Genomic DNA, 16491 nt, shown 5'->3' with positions numbered 1-16491 from the left:
GACAGTGGTTCACTTTTGAAACACTCAGAAGCAGTTTTTAAAGCCAGAGTCCTTGGTCACACAGAGGTTGCTGCAAGAAAAACATGCTTTTGGGGCAGGGAAGAAAGAAGCATTTCTTTAGGAAGTCTCAGAAGAGGTGGGTTTCTTTCCTCAGCTGTCTTTATTGCTTCAGCTTCAGGTTGTCCCCCACCCCTCCCCGCCTATTTCGGTCTTTTAGCTCCTGTAAAATGAAATGAATTATGCTAGCTGGCCTGTCTTCCTCCAAGATGGCTTTCCATCCCCATCAGTGTGGGGGTGTACGTCAGACTCGTGTCACCCCCTCTTCCTGCCCTCTGAAGCACTTGGGGACAAAGGTCCACTGTGGGCAGCAGTGCGTATTCAGCATTGTAGCACATACAAGTGCTGTCTGCAGAGAAGCGTGCTGTATGCGTAGTCGGTGGCATTAGTACCCCCTTGCTGGCAGCTTTCATCTTTGCACTGCAGAACTTAGATACACGTCAACATTGTAATACGTACAGAAACGAAAGGATGCAAGGTAGGAGGAGATTCATGGAAGCATCGCCTCTCGATAAGCAGTGGGAGCTACACCATACTGCCCTGGAAATTATCTCTTCTCTGCACATCTTCAGGTGTGCAATCCCCTGCTCTGTGTCACTTGCCTTCATACCAATCCTTCTGATAAAACTCTTGAAGACAAAAATCATGAGTGTGTGGAAGCAACCAAATAAATTTCTATTAGTATTCTTTTTTTGTATAGAACTCAGCTCTGGTGTCTTCTTGTGCCAGTCTTTCCCCTTGCTGACTCTCTGCGTTTGAGATGGGCTTCGTCTTTCCACACAGTATCTATATGCCAGCCGGAGCACCACTGGGAACAGCAGGGAGTGCCCGGCTCCCTTTGCTTGCTTCTTCTGTAGCACCCGCTGCTCACCTCTGTTCAGGGGTAAAGGGCGTACCGCAAGCAGAGCATGATCAGCAGTAGTTCCTCTAAAAAGAATATTTTACACAATCAGCAAGGTTGGAAGGGATCTCTGGAGATCATGTAGTCCAACCTCCCAAGGATTTCCTGGTGCTGCTTCCACTGGGGCTTGAACCCAGGACCTTCAGCACATAAAGTGGATGTGATAACCACTACACAGTGGATGTGATAACCACTACACTATCCCTCTACCCCAAGGGCCAGGGTCTGCCCACACAGGGACTTCCACCACCCCCAGGACATTGCTGTCAGAGGGTGAGCCTGCACTTTCTGGACAGGAGCAATGCCTCCTGGTCCCTGCTGGGGAGGGGTAGAGATGGAGGAGAAAAGCCTTCCCTGGAGATGCTGGGGATTGAACCCAGGACCTCCTGCATGCGAAGCAGGCGCTCTTCCACTGAGCTACATCCCCTTACTTACAGAATAAATTGAAATATTTTTAAAGTCTTACAACTTCATTAGGTAGTCTTGCATGCTAGCAAAAAATTGGTCTGTGCATAAGGCGACTTCATATTCTCTGAAAATCCTTGCTTATGTATGAGTAATTGTGTTGTATCTTCAGTAGTTGCTGTGCGTGTGTGTTTGTGTGTGTTTACATGAATGCGACTTTTATGAGTATGTGTGTGTGGAGAAGGGAAGTAAACACTGAATCTGACCATGAGCATTTTTTTTTCCTGGAAAAATACCATCTCAACATTTGATCTCAATCTGTCAGCTTTCAGAATTACGAAAGTGTACTGTCATTTTGTATTTACCATTAGTCCCTTAGTTAGATGTTCTATTTTCTGTCTTCATGTGTCTTTTTTTTTTTAACTATTTCTTCCTGAGTTTTGGGTCATAGGTCTCTTACTAAGCTGTCTCTTCTGTCTCTCTCCTTTTTTCTCCCTTTTTTTTTTTTTTTTTTTGTCTTTTTTCAATCTGATAGTCTGCTTCTGTGCATTTGATGTCTCTTATAATGTCTTGTCTCTTATAATAACTGCCAGTTCTCTCATACTCCAAAATCCTGTAGGTTAGCTTCCCATGAGAGACTGCCTTGCTACTTCTTAAATTTCTGAAATCAATTATTCTTATTCTTTTCACATCTTCCTTTCTTGGAATCATGAATTCATCTTTTATTTTTGTACAAATTATCTTCTTTCGGATTCCCAACTAATTTTTTTACTATTAGAATGTGTCAAGAACAACTTTGTGGAATCAAAAGAAAAGAAGATATTAGGAGGAAGGCTATTCAAGTTTTAATTCTAAATGCAAAATGAGGCCACGGATGAGAACTGTGTCAATGCCCCATTACCCATCGTTCTTTTTCTCAGAGCCATCTAGTCAGTTCTGGTCTGGACAGGGCGATCCAGTGTGGTAAGTGGCGGAGGGCAGAAGTCAGAGGGAGTCTAGAAAAAGCTGAGAAACTTCCTGTGATTTTCTTTTTCTTTCTTTTTTTTTTTTTTTTTTTTTTTTTCTTCACTGGGGAACATGCTTTTGGCATCTCGTGAGCATTCTCGGGAGAGTCCTTAGTCAATAAAGTCCTTAATGTCTTCCTTTTGTAGTTGGTGCCAGTCTCTTTCCAGCCCGTCTGGGATGTCTGACTCCTCCTTCTTGAGCATAGAAGCTTCTTTTGCTCTTTCTCTGTAGGTTTCAAGATCATGAAGCTGTTCATTTGGTAAGACACTTACTGCAGCAGTGGCCGCCAGCTGGCATTTTTTCTTGTACAGTTGCCAGTGGTTCCTATGGCCTAGCTTCAGTTCTCTTTGGGACAGCTGGTTCCCTCTACCATTTTTCTCTGCATCTGTTTGAGCACCATAAGTTTTTCAGACAAGCTGTGTTGCCTGCAGTTACTGTTTCTGTTTCTTGACGGACTGCATTAGGAGTTGATTTAATTAATTGATTTAACTGTATTCCAAAAGCTTCTCTGCCAGTATCTCCTGCTTACGTATATTAGTCGAATGTTTCTGCTGTATCGTTATCTTTTTGCTATAAAAAGAGTAAGTCGGAAGAGCAACTCATCTTATAGGTTAAATGGGGGAAATAAGAGCACAGAAAAAGCAGCAAGTTTGCCGCCTCCCTGGCAGTCTAGAGCTGGCTTGTGAGTGGAGAGGAACGGTGTCTCATAACAGGCCTCATTGTACGCTGCTGCGTAAAGGAACAAAGTGATGGGATACGTAAGCTGCAGTTCTGGTAAGCGCAGATAGCTTTATCTCTGTTTACACTCCTATTACCACGTGTCACAGTTGAAACCTCTGTCTGGTGGATGAAGCTACATGCTTGCTGTTTGTCAGACTTAGGCAGACATCAATGCATCAGCTTGTTTCACACTAATGATTTTCTTTACCTGCGTAATGGTTGAGCTTAGAAATGCCAGATAGCGTTACCATGTCGTTGTTTACAACTCCTGGTACAAATATCCAATAAGAGATGGAAGCTTCCCCAGAACTCATCTACAGAAAAGATGGGCAAAGGTTGGAGAAGGCCAGTAATTACTTGGATAAATAGCTCTGGATCAGACAATAGCCTACTGAATGAAATGCATAGTCACCTGAGCAGTTTTAATATGTTTCCAGGAAAGAGAAACCAACCTTACATTGGATGAGGAACTACCCTATATTTAATGCTAAAGAGAACCAAAATTCAGAATTATTAATCTTGTAATTGGATCCCAATTTTGACACTACTTGATGGTTCCTATGGTCCATGGCACTTCATTTGCACCCTGCTGTCCTGGTTCCCTAGTTGTTGAGACCAGAAGACCTGTATGAGTTTGTTGCAGCTACTTCCTAGCCTTCTCTTTAAGAATCAGATGACCTGAAGACTATCAGCTCATCTGCTGCTAGTTCAGTCATTGAACTGCATTAGTGACAGCTAGGGTGGGTAAGTTCCCAAAGGAGAACTGATTTTCATATCAAGTACAGATATTTGTGGTATTTACTGATTAACCAGCCTTTTTTTTTCAGTCTGGTAGGGAACTTTGTATAGTATAAAGATGGAGAGATGGTCCCTAAAGGCTCAAAAACCCCTTTAGCCGATGAATAAATTGGCCCCCAAATACAGTGTTATGATAACCTTGCTTGATTGGTTTAAAAAAAACATAAAACAGATTTCATGGCTTTTGGAAGCATCAATTTATGTTTTTGCAATGTATAAATTGCAATAGTTAGCAGTGAAGATGAAGACTTAATTCTGGTCCACTTTTATGTAAACATTTGGAGCCTGGTTCTGGAGCTTTTATATCAGTGGGAACACCACAGTCTCCGTTACTACAGTTCAAGACTGGTGAGCATAGGATCCAGAAACTGTCTTTTCCAAGACTGCATCACGATCTAGGTGGAGAAGTCCTAGAAGGTGGTTTTGCAGGCCAGAAGTTAATGTTTGATCTCTATCTGGGTTGTACTCCAGCCTTCCTGGCTCTTCACTGAATTGTATGTTAAAGGATTGTGTATTTTCTTTGAATGACATGGAGAGATTACTTGTCATTAGAAAAAAATCTAGAGCACGTTTTACAAAAACAGGACGCTTCACTCTGATCCTGTATGAATTTCAACTCCTTTAATTATAGGCTAATTAAACTTTCTCTTTGCTATTTCCATTAACTGTAGCAGACTTCATTCTCATTTTAAACTGCTGTGAGGTGTTGCCCTTGCTCATGAAACCCTACTATCTATGTTCAGTATCATTGCTTAGTTGAATCTCTTTCTTGTGATAATAAAAATCTTGTAAGACTTGAAGACTTCCATGCAAATTAAATGTTCATATTTGAACAAAATTATTTCTGAGGTGACTGAGGATGTCATATATATCATTTATACATTGTACTATTTACAAAGGCTATCTCTACACTATGACTGTGAACATAGCTGTGTCAACTGAAAATTATTTTATCCAGTAGAACAATAGTTCATTGCTTGTAGTGTGGGCCACAGATGAGAAGCTGTCCACACAGAATATGTGTATACATCTTACAGAGACATGTAATAATAAGTACATCGCTATTTGATTTTAAGTGGGTTAGATAACTACCTAATTAGATTCTACCTACTACAGTTTTTGTGGTTTTCAGTAGAACTGCTAGTGTTATTTCCCTCTACCAGGGGAGCTTTGGGCTTCTTTATTTCTGCAGTAACTTCTGAGCTTACAATTTATGGATGAGGTTTTATCCAAGTATACATGATTAAGTGAGCTGTAGATCTCTGGATATAAAATTTTACAGTGAATTTCTGACATTGACTGTGTCACTGTAGCATCTGGTATTGCAATTAGACCTTAGGTTGACTTCGATGTCCACAGATGTTCATTGCCATATGCACTTTACTACTGGAACAGGAAGTTATAGCTACTTTGAGCATTAAAATTCACTTCAAATATATTGTAATTCTTTCAGATACACTTGGATAGTATAGTCCATTCATTGTACACTGAAATAGGATTTGAAAACCCAGAATCATATCATAAAGTTTATTAATGGAACTATTGTTGCTGCTGCTTTTAGAGCTGCACAAATTTTCCAGTTTCTGTTGGCGTTCTTCCCACCATTTTGCCCCCTGACCTTTGTTACTTAAGCTATGGATGAAGGAAAGAAGTTACTGTAACTATTGTGAAAGATATTTGGAATGGTGGTTGAGAAATCAAGAAGCTGAAGCACCTACTATGTAAGTCCACCAGTGTATCTGGGGCGAATGTCTCTCTGAGAAAGTGGCAAGACCACAGCAAAGTAGTTGCAGAGATAACTTCCCATTGAAATCATTCATTAGTGGTCTATAGTGATCTGGAGATATAGAAGCGATAAAGTTGCACTTTGAGATTTTTTTTCTTGTTGAAGAAAAATATTATTTTATTCTGTAAAGTATTCTCTACACAGGTGTATTCTAGTGCATTCTTCTTTCTCCTTTGCTCCTTTATTTTCTTTTCTTAGGGACTTTGCGTTTATTTTCCTCTGCACAGATTATCTCTAGGTGTTTAAGGAAAGGTGTTTAAAGGTAAAGAAGGTGGACAATCTAGTTTTGAAGCTGAATATAGCTTAGTAGAATATAGAACAAACAATCCTTTTTTTTAATAAACAAAGCAAAACCAAATTTTCTCTGTAAAGATAGAATGGCAAAACTCTCAGGAGACGCTGTCTCCATCTTCCCTCTCCTTCCACTAAAGAAACTGTGCACCAAACCTCCCAGGTCCTACATCCTGGAAGACCTAGTTTAATTGGAAACTTAAGTCAGAACTGAATAAAAAATAAGATATTAATCACATTTCCCTACAGCCTTTCCTCTAACCCTAAGGACAGTAAGATTGTACCTTCTTATAATGAGAGAATTAATACTCCTCTCTTTCACAGAGATGCTGTCAGGAGAAATCTGTTGAGGTTTAGAAGTATAGGCTGGCAGCCTGCCCTCTGAGCTCAAGAAGGCATGGCACCATGCCCAGCCCCTTTTCTCAGGGCTACAACTTTTTCTTTCTCATGGCTGTTGAAAACCAGTCGATACTTTCTCCTAAACTCTATGGTTTTCTATTTTGCTCTTTTTCAACACAAAATTCTCTCCTACTCCTCATTTTCACCTTTCCTCCTATAGCCAATGCGTCTTAGCATCTTAACCTTCTTACACAGACCAACTTCCTTAATTCAGCCCAGCTTTTTGATGGCTTTTCTTTGAGTACTGATCTCAGAGTACTATTTGATGTGCCTCAGGGAGGGGTAGCTAAACCTCTGGTACTTGCTGGAACTTGGGCCCAACTCTCCTTATAAGGATAACCACTCTGTAAATTTAAATCATTGGATGCTTTGGTAATATGTGCTGTATAAACACTTTGAATGAGATTTTTTGAAGTGTTCTGTTTGCCATAAAGTGATTGGATTGTCAAAAGTTTTCATTACTTTGCAGACTGACCTTTCAAAAACATCACCTTTTGACACTATCAGAAGGAATGAAGCTTTCTTGAAATCCTATCACTGATAAAGAAAAAGAATTAACAGCAAACAAGGAAGGGGCACTGAGTAGTAGGGGATGAAAGGAGAACATGATCCTATTGAGGCTGGTGTTTTAGAATGATCCAAAATTAATACTTAGCTAATGTGATGGACAATTAGAATATACAACTTTTAAAATGAAATGAATAAAAGTAAAGAAGTTATATTTAAAAAGGAAACACTAAAAACAATTTCACACACATATGCAGACGAAGTTATGCCCTGTTATTGAAAAGGGAAGATATGCAGAAAGGTGATGTAAGATAATAAAAGATCTATTAAAGACTTTAGGTCTGCATAACCAAGATCTGCCTGGTTGAGGCTATCAGTCTAGTCTGTTCTTTGGAATACTTGATTTTGGGGGGTTGTTTGAATGTTGTATTACAATTCTAGACAGAACATGAAGGCAGGTGGCACTGCAGTATCTTCTTTGCCAACATTAAAGATAAGAAAATGCTTCAGGTGTCACATTTTCATTTGTGTTAATTCATCTGACAAGAGAAACTAGAGCTAAAGCAAACAGATCACAATCCTGTTTATAGAGTATTACAAACAAGAAGTATCACAAAAAGTCTGCTGAAGTATCTCATGCATGTCATCTTGGGAGCATTCAACATGAGTACTGACAGGGCTGCACTAGCAAAGATCCTGAAGTCATCATGAACAATTCCCTGAGATCATTAACTTAATTTGTATCAGCAGCCAAAAAAAGCTGTCAAAATGTTGGATATCATCAGGAAAACTATTGAGAATAAGACAGAGTATCTGCTCTGTATTTTACTGCTGTATACAGCTTTTGTATGCCTAGGTCTTTAGAGCTGCGTGCAGGTCTGGTTTCCACACCTCAAGAGGGAAGCAAGGAAACAGAGTGACCACTAAAATGATGGAGAGGGATGAAGCTGATTCCTTTGAAGACTGAGATGGCAGGGATGGTTTCTTTTGGGAAAGAGAAGTCTGAAGGGATGTGACAGTGAAAATCATAAGGATGGAGCTGTTATTCTTGTCATACTAGCATTAGAAGATACTCAGAATGTGGAGGAGATTGGCTTAAAACGGATGAAAGGACTTTTTAGCAGAATTAAAAACATAGATTCTTTTTAACTGTAAGAGGTTATAAATGCAGATACTATTAAAAAAAAAAAAGATGAATCAATGGATAGGGGGCTCATAGACAGATACTAAAGGAAGTAGTCAAAAGTATGCTTTCCATCCTTAATTCCATGATGGTCAATGCAGGGGAATCTTAGAGAAATAAACTGACAGGGAGGCCCAGCTCATGTTCTTTCCCTAATTAGCAACTCTGATTGCCAGTGCTAGAGACAAAATGTTGAACTATGTGTTTCAGCAGTCTGAATCATTAGGACTTTCTTTGGTGTTCACTCCTCTGGGTTTTCTGATAAGCTTATTTCGATGGATAGAAGGGCTAAAACTTAAATACTGCTCATAGTCCTCTAAAAGTCCTGAAAATGTGTAACGAGTATGATACGACAAAAAAATCTGCCTCTTGACTTCCTAGGAAGCTGCCAAGCTCAGTTCTAGATGTTTCTTATGGTGCTAACCTGCATCAGCAACAGATGAGAGAGGCTGTGTAAATTCAGAACTTTTCAGTCACTGCAGAGGACTAACATTTGTTACAGGCGTTTGGGAAGCCTTCTCAAGCCTCATGAATCTGCTTGTGTTCCCACGTTTGATGTTCTGAACATCCTAAGGATATCTCCGCCTAAGATTTATTTGCCTCACAGTTTTTACTGGCTTGTCAAAACAAATCATGCACAACTAATCTAATGCTTGAATAAAATAGCCATTGCCTTCTTTAGAAAAAAAAAGTGTCCTTTCTCTTAAAAAATGAATTGTCACTGAATTCACTCCTAACACTGAAAGCTCTGAATACCCATAGAATCATAGAATTGGTAAGGTTGGAAGGCCTCTGGAGATCACCTAGTCCAACCCTCAAACGAGTAGCCCATATGGGAATTGAACTCACGACCTTGGCATTATAAGCACCACACTCTAACCAATTGCTGTAGTTTAATGAGACACCATCAACTGAAACAACTTAGTCTATTTGTAGGACTTCCAAATGCAAAGTAAAATGCAGCTTAAGTCAAAGGAAAGGCTAAAATCGTGCACATATTGTAAGCTACATTATAGATTATGAGTTATTTTTTACTTATTTTCTTCACATGTTCATACCCGAAAATTCTAGACCTTTGGCCAATCTAAAACTGCTTAAAAGATAAATTGGTTTGGGTTTTCTTTCTTCTAGGCACTAAAGGCAGATACCTGTTTTTTCTAATGAACTACTGTAGAGCAATTCACGCTATTGACCATATGATGTCTTTTAAAATCATTTCTATGAGAGTATTGGGGTTTAAATAAATTCTTAGTTAATGGTTAACATTCCTCCCTGGAGGGAAATACAGAGTGAAGAGCAGTAAAGTCCTTCAGCTGTGGAATTACTTAAGTATTGTTGCCTAACAGATCCTTTACAGCAGTCAGCTGACAGCCTGAATTTCAGCAAACTAAACAAAGGTCCTTTTCCCCTGTAGGATTATGACACTGTCATTAACTTGATTAATCAGTGATATTACTGATAAAAATAAATTCATGAATGGAGAACGGTTCATTGAAATTAAATGTACAGATGTTTTAAGTGAACAAAAGAAAAGCTTTTGCAGCATTTTCTTTCATGATATATTCTGTCATGTGAAAGACGTATCTACAGAAATGGGACCCAGTAGGGAAGGCTGAAGTGCATACCTTCGTTCAGATAAGCTACTGCCAATGTCTCAGACCAGCGTCTACCCCCTCTCTAGTTCTGCTAGACTTCTGCAACCATGTTAGGATTTTGATGCTAAAGTTGCTTCTTAATTTGGACTCGGGATCTCCCAGTAGCTGCTTGACCTGTAGGATGAGTGTAGCTATGTAGGGATTTGAGAGCCGTCACAAACTGAGCATTGCCAGCAGGTTGAGGGAGGTGATCCTGCCCCTTGACTCAGCCCTGGGGAGGCCTCCTCTCGAGTCCTGTGTCCAGTTCTGGGCTCCCCAGGACAAGAGAGACATGGAGCTATTGGAGAGAGTCCAGCGTAGGGCTACAAAGATGATCAGAGGGCTGGAGCACCTGCCCTCCAAGGAACAGCTGTGAGAGCTGGGCCTCTTCAGCCTGGGGAAGAGAAGCCTGAGGGGGGATCTTATCAATGTGTACAAGTACCTGAAGGGAAGGTGTCAAGGGGGATGGGGACAAACTGTTTTCAGTTGTCTCGTGTGACAAGACAAGAGGCAATGGGCAGAAATTGAACCACAGGAAGCTCCGCCTGACCATGAGGGGGAATTTCTTCCCTGTGAGAGTGACGGAGCACTGGCACAGGTTGCCCAGAGAGGTTGTGGAGTCTCCTTCTCTGGAGACCTTCAAGGCCCTCCTGTGTGCAACCCTGTCTACCATGCTGTAGGTGACCCTGCTGAGCAGGGGGGCTGGACTAGATGATCTCCAGAGGTCCCTTCCAACCTTACTGATTTTGTGATTCTATGATTATCTTTTTCAAACCATGTCTGCAAACACCTGTAGATGCAGAGTTCAGGCAAGAACTAACCTTTCTTCCTCTTTCTGCTCTTGCTTGAAAAGCAGTAGAGTGTTAAGACTACTTGTGATTGTTTTCTTTTCATCACTAGGGCACTTTCCTTATTACTACCTCCTTTATATATTCCTCTTGCAGGCATAGCATAAGATCTGTTACAACATTATAGTTGTATGTAATATCTGCATATTTTCCCAATGTGGTCATTGTGAGTCTATTGAGACCTAGCTTTTACTTTCCAGATTTTATGAAAGACAATAAATATTTTTTAAAAAAACTAAATAAATATCAATTTTACTTGTGGGATGTAAAATTGTAATTCTATTCTGCACAATTTTCATTTTGCTTGCTCTTTTGGGACCCATTTCTAGATATTAACAATTCACTTGGGTTGCATACATAGTGAAAGAATAAAATCTCTATTATCCACTATATAATCTCACTGCTTAGTGCTCTTTCTTTTTAACTTTGTGTGCCTCCTTTCAACCATGTGCAAACAGAACTAATTTTGATGCTGAGACTATTCACTTACTGCATTACTTATCCAATGTTATCTCGTTACAGAAAGACTAATGGCATGTAAGGTTTTTTCTTTTGCTTGTTTCAATGAATATTGGCACAGTGTGATACTTCTTTAACTTTCCTGTGTCTTATATTCATCAATAAATTACTGTTGCTGTAGAAAATTGGAACTCTCATTCCTGATTTGAAAGGGGATATTCCTTTACATTTTTTTAAATTATATTTCTTTCTGTGTCTGTTTGATTTTTTAAAAAACGTTAAAAATGACAAAATACAAGAAACTCAAAGGTGTGCAAACTGAAAGCATGAAATGTGCATGTGAAAGAAGACTGAGAATTAACTAAACTGTCACCTAAGAGCAGTCCACTTCTGAACAGGGATGTTCCCATCCTGAAACAAGAAGGCATAGTTAGTACATCACAGTGATCTATGAGCTCAGTGCTGGAAGAAACTGAGAGAAGGAGATTTTCTTCAAAGCAGTAAACCACTGTGTTCAGTAAAGGTTGAGTAAGTATAATCGAGGTTAAAATACGGCTCATCCAAGTATTATCACGAGTATTTTTCATCAAAGTCTGCTTCCAGTTATATTTCATAGCTGTGTGCGTATCTTATCTGTGAGGAGGAGCTCCTGTTGTGTCCTGGCTGTGAGTTTGTAAGAAGACTGATATTCATGAGGATGTGAGACTTGCCTACTGTCATTTATGACTCCATCTCATGGTTCTGGTTTTGCCCCCTCACACTGAATGGACTTTCCCACAAAACAAGTTTTCCAAGCTTAGGTGAAGCTGGTGGCCAAGGGAAGTTCGGCAGCTCATCGTTCCAGGTCTTGGTCTTTGCAATCCCGGTAAACACAGGCTGTGCACAGCCTGAAGCATCCGCTGCGTATGTGCACCCGCCAGCAAAAGCAGATGGTGGCTGGCAGCTAATCCAGCTCACAGCCTGAAGTTTCTGCTGTGCATGTGCTTTGCTCCAGCCCTTGTGCCACAGTTCTTCTCTTTGCCTTTCACCTGCATAAAATCTATTTGCTTGTGTGTTCTGGAGGTGGATATTTTTTTTCTTGAAAAGTAAGAGCTCTGCTACATGTGCAGGTTATGCAGTTTGAGTCATCACTTTCCTAGCTACACCAACCAGGGGACACTGCCAAAATGCCAGCTGAAAGGCACATAGCCAGGTGTTAGCCGAGCTCTGTCAAGATGGTCTAGATTAGTTCTGTGACTTTTACTCAAAGTCTTTTGAAAACAGCCTCACTTTGACAGGCTTGGGTTAGAGGCCAGAAACCCCTGCAGTCAGGTTGGCAAAAAATTTCACAATGAAGATCTGGGAAAGCAGCAACCCCTTAAATCACTTGAAGCCAGGGGAGAAGCTGACCATAACCTAACATTCAAATAAAAGAAGCCAACAGACCAAATCCCACATTTTCCAAGCATATATTGTCCTAATGCAAATGGTGTTCATGCTGTTTTTCAACCTCTTAGTAATTTGTTATCTTTCAGTGCTAAGACTTTAAAGGTAATAAAGAGTGGCTAATTTCCTTTAAACAGCTGTGTGTGCATCTGTGGTGCTGGACAAGTATGAAAGAATCAACTGCCTTGTCCTAGAGCAATTAGGTGAGCTGTACAGGTTCATTCGTATTCATATTCATATTCATATTCATATAAGCTTTGGGAAAATAGTGCATGTTAGAAATGCATCTTTTATCAGATAACTTTTCTGCAAAATATAGAATCTTTACAGGAGCCAATACTATCTTGCAAATGTTAATTGCAGAGAAAAAAATACCCTTTCTTTATCTATCCTTTGTCTTTATGAAGGAGGAACTGTAAACATATTTAATGTCAATGATTTAGGCTCAAAAGAGGGCATTTTTGAAATTTGTGTGTTCATTGTTCTTTATTTCGTATTAACTTTACTGACTTTGAAGTCCATTATTGACTTCATATTGGGACACAATAACACTGTGGTATTGCGGGAGGGACAGTGAAGAATTTGTGAAAATGTTTTGGTTATGTTTTTAAGACCTGATTTGGTAGTCCTAGAAATGAATATGAAATTCGTAAGTGATAAGTTTCAGTGCTTACAGGGTGGCCAGATCCTTACACTGTAATTTAGCACAGCGTGATCCTAATCACAGCATGGATGAATAATTTCTGTATCAAACAGAAGCCTTAAATTCTCAGAATTACAGTATAAAATTTCGTGCAAGTCAAATACTCTTTCTTGCTTCTTTTTCCTTCTGTCTTAAACCTATCAAGATGTTCTTGCTTCAGTTATATCAACATGGGAATTTCTTCAATTAAATTCCTTTCATTCCTTTTTGGGGGGAAGGAGAGGGAGGCAGGATGCTTTTAGTTTGACTTTCTAGTTTTTGTCCTGTTATTATTTTGAAATAAATGATGTTTGGAGACAAACAAGATTAGATGCAACATACATTTACTTCAGAATATGATCACCCTGACTCAAAGAATCCAAAGTACTTCACTCTGGAAAATCTTCCTGTTCTGAGAAGCATGTTATACATTTGTTGTTAAAGTATGCACTCATCATGGCACTTAAATTTCAAATCGTATATTCCTTGAGTTTGTCATCTTTATTGAGGTGAGAATTTCAGTTGAAAGCAGTTTTGAAGATTTATTAATTTTTTTTGATATAAATGTAATTTTATAAAGTTGTTTTGAAATTGAAAAGGGGATTAGATTAGAGTGAATAGTTGAATGGTCTCATACTATTTGATTTTTCAGGTGCACTGTACATTTCCTAGCTTTTCATTGGCCTGTGTTTACTCGTATTTTACAAAATCATGAATATTTTGTGAGAAGAAAATATCAGTATTAAAGATACTTAAATTTTTATTGGGACAGTTAAATATATATATCCAATACATTTTGTATGTATGTCCACATGTATGTAAGAACTGCCATGGCAAATACCACATAAGACCTGCTAGACACTGGTTCTATCTCCAGCAATGGTCAGAAGCAGATACTTAAAAAGAGAATTAAAAAACAGGGCATGTGTATAGTGATGCTTTTTCTTTTCTAGAGCTGCATCCAGATCATAATATATAGATGCCTAAAAGCCATTGGTAGACATATTTCTTTAATGCATTTACTTCTACCCTCCATAAAATCCTACAGTGATAAGTTCCACAATTTAATTACGTGCCATGAAAAAATACAATTTTGTTGTAAACTTCCTGCCCGATAATCCATGGCACTGCTTGGTTTTTGTATTGTAATAAACAAGGAAGACTCTGTCTCTATTCATTGGGCTTTCCATATTTACATCTTTCCCAAATTAAAAAACTTATCGTATTTTATTCTATCTATTGTAGTCGTTGCATCCTTCTGACAATCTGTATCTTTCTTTTAATTTTGGTGGTTTTGGTTGGAGTGACCAGAACTTTGTATAGAATACAAGATGTGGGTGTATTCCGGTTATAGAGAATATGTAATAATACAAAACATAACATTAACGGAAGAGATAGAATTGTGTTATGATTTTGAAATCTGCTTGTATGCCTGAATCTGGACACATCTGAGACTAGACTTATGAAAGCATTCAGTAGTCCTGGATTTAATATTAGAGTTTGTGTCTATTTAAAAATCAATGAGAGTATTGCATTAGGTGTGTAATTCACGTTAGTCTTCCTATATTAGGTTTTTGAATGCATGTTTTAAAAACTAGCTTTCCCAAACATATAAAAGAGTAGTCAGGAAGAGTTTTCATGGTTAAAAACTATATAAATTATGTTTTAGTCTAATGTTTTTCAGTCAGCATTTCTGTGTAGGTTAGACAATTATATTTGTTATTATTATATTGTTAGTACTGCAACTATGAAATACCTGCTTTGCATGATAAAGCTTCTTTTTTTTCTTCTCATCAAAAAGTCCTTGAGATGAGCGAAGTTTTGATAGCGGTAGGAGTATCATTTCAGTAATGCTGCAGCTCTTTTGGGGCTGGAGTTATTTTATATTTTTTCATTCCTTAAAAATACTTTCCTAGGAATGAACATGATGAGGGCAAAAGAGCTTTTAAAATAAAGCATGGTGCTGACCTGAGAACAAATGTATCATAGAATCACAGAATCAGTAAGGTTGGAAGGGACCTCTGGAGACCATCTAGTCCAACCTCCCTGCTCAGCAGGGTCGCCTAGAGCATGTTAGACAGGGTTGCATCCAGGCGGGCCTTGAAGATCTCCAGAGAAGGAGACTCCACAACCTCTTTGGGCAACCTGTGCCAGTGCTCCGTCACTCTCACAGGGAAGAAATTCCCCCTCACGGTCAGGCGGAGCTTCCTGTGCTTCAGTTTCTGCCCATTGCCTCTTGTCCTGTCACATGGGACAACTGAAAAGAGTTTGTCCCCATTCCCCTGACACCCTCCCTTCAGGTACTTGTACACATTGATAAGATCCCCCCCTCAGTCTTCTCCTCCCCAGGCTGAAGAGGCCCAGCTCTTGCAGCCATTCCTCATAGGCAGATGCTCCAGTCTTCTGATCATCTTCATAGCCCTAAACTGGACTCTCTCCAGTAGCTTCGTGTCTCTGTTGTAGTGCGGAGCCCAGAACTGTACAGAGTACTTGAGATGAGGCCTCCCGAGGGCTGAGTCCAGGGGCAGGATCACCTCCCTCGACCTGCTGGCAACACTCTCCCTAATGCAGCACAGGATCCCGTTGGCTTTCTTGGCCACAAGGGCACATTGCTGGCTCATGGTCAATTTGTCATCCACCAGCACTCCCAGGTCCTTCTCTGCAGAGCTGCTCTCCAGAAGGTCAGCCACCACCTTGTACTGGTGCCTCGGGTTATTTCTCCCTAGGTGCAGGACTCTGCACTTGCCCTTGTTGAACCTCAGGAGGTTCATCTCTTCCCAGCTCTCCAGCCTGTCCAGGTTTCTCTGAATGGCAGCACAGCCCTCAGGTGGATCAGCCACTCCTCCCAGCTTGGTATCATCCGCAGACTTGCTGAGGAGGCACTCTGTCCCCTCATCCAGGTCATTGATGAAGAAGTTGAACAGGATGGGACCCAGTACTGAGCCCTGGGGGATGCCACTAGCCACAGGCCTCCAACTGGACTCCACGCCACTGATGACGACCCTCTGAACTGTGTGTTCAATGTGAGGATTTGCTTGCCCAGGAGGGAGGTGGACGCTCACTTGGGCCTCAACTCTGTGCAGCTCCTCCTTCCCCTTGTGGTGACTCTGGCTCTTGTCACCTTCACTACAGGGTCGCTTCAACTCACTAAGCTAGTGATTAGCTAAACACCCCCCTGCACCACTACCAAGAACCCCCCCCCCCACACACACACAAAATGAAACAAAAAGCCACAACTCAAAAGTTTTCTACTGGATTAGTGAGTAAAGTCAGTTCAGTGGCGGACTTGTAGGAGCCAGAGCTGGTGCAAGATAGGAGGTGATGTTACATCGCATAGGAGACGGAGTGTGAAAAGCAGGGACAAATGAGGCAAAGCAGGATATCCCCCTTT

The 16491-nt window shown here is 40.2% G+C and overlaps 1 non-coding gene across 1 annotated transcript; it reads right to left on the bottom strand.

Annotated features, from left to right (window-relative positions):
* Nucleotides 1–1313: 1313 nt before the first annotated feature.
* On the bottom strand, nucleotides 1314–1385 carry TRNAA-CGC (transfer RNA alanine (anticodon CGC)). The gene has a single exon. It is a non-coding gene; the product is annotated as a tRNA-Ala (tRNA).
* Nucleotides 1386–16491: the final 15106 nt, after the last annotated feature.

Source organism: Rhea pennata, chromosome 1 (assembly GCF_028389875.1).
Source record: "Rhea pennata isolate bPtePen1 chromosome 1, bPtePen1.pri, whole genome shotgun sequence".
NCBI classification, from domain to species: domain Eukaryota; kingdom Metazoa; phylum Chordata; class Aves; order Rheiformes; family Rheidae; genus Rhea; species Rhea pennata.
Note: the sequence above shows the minus strand (reverse complement) of the source record. Positions and strands in the feature narration are given on the sequence as shown.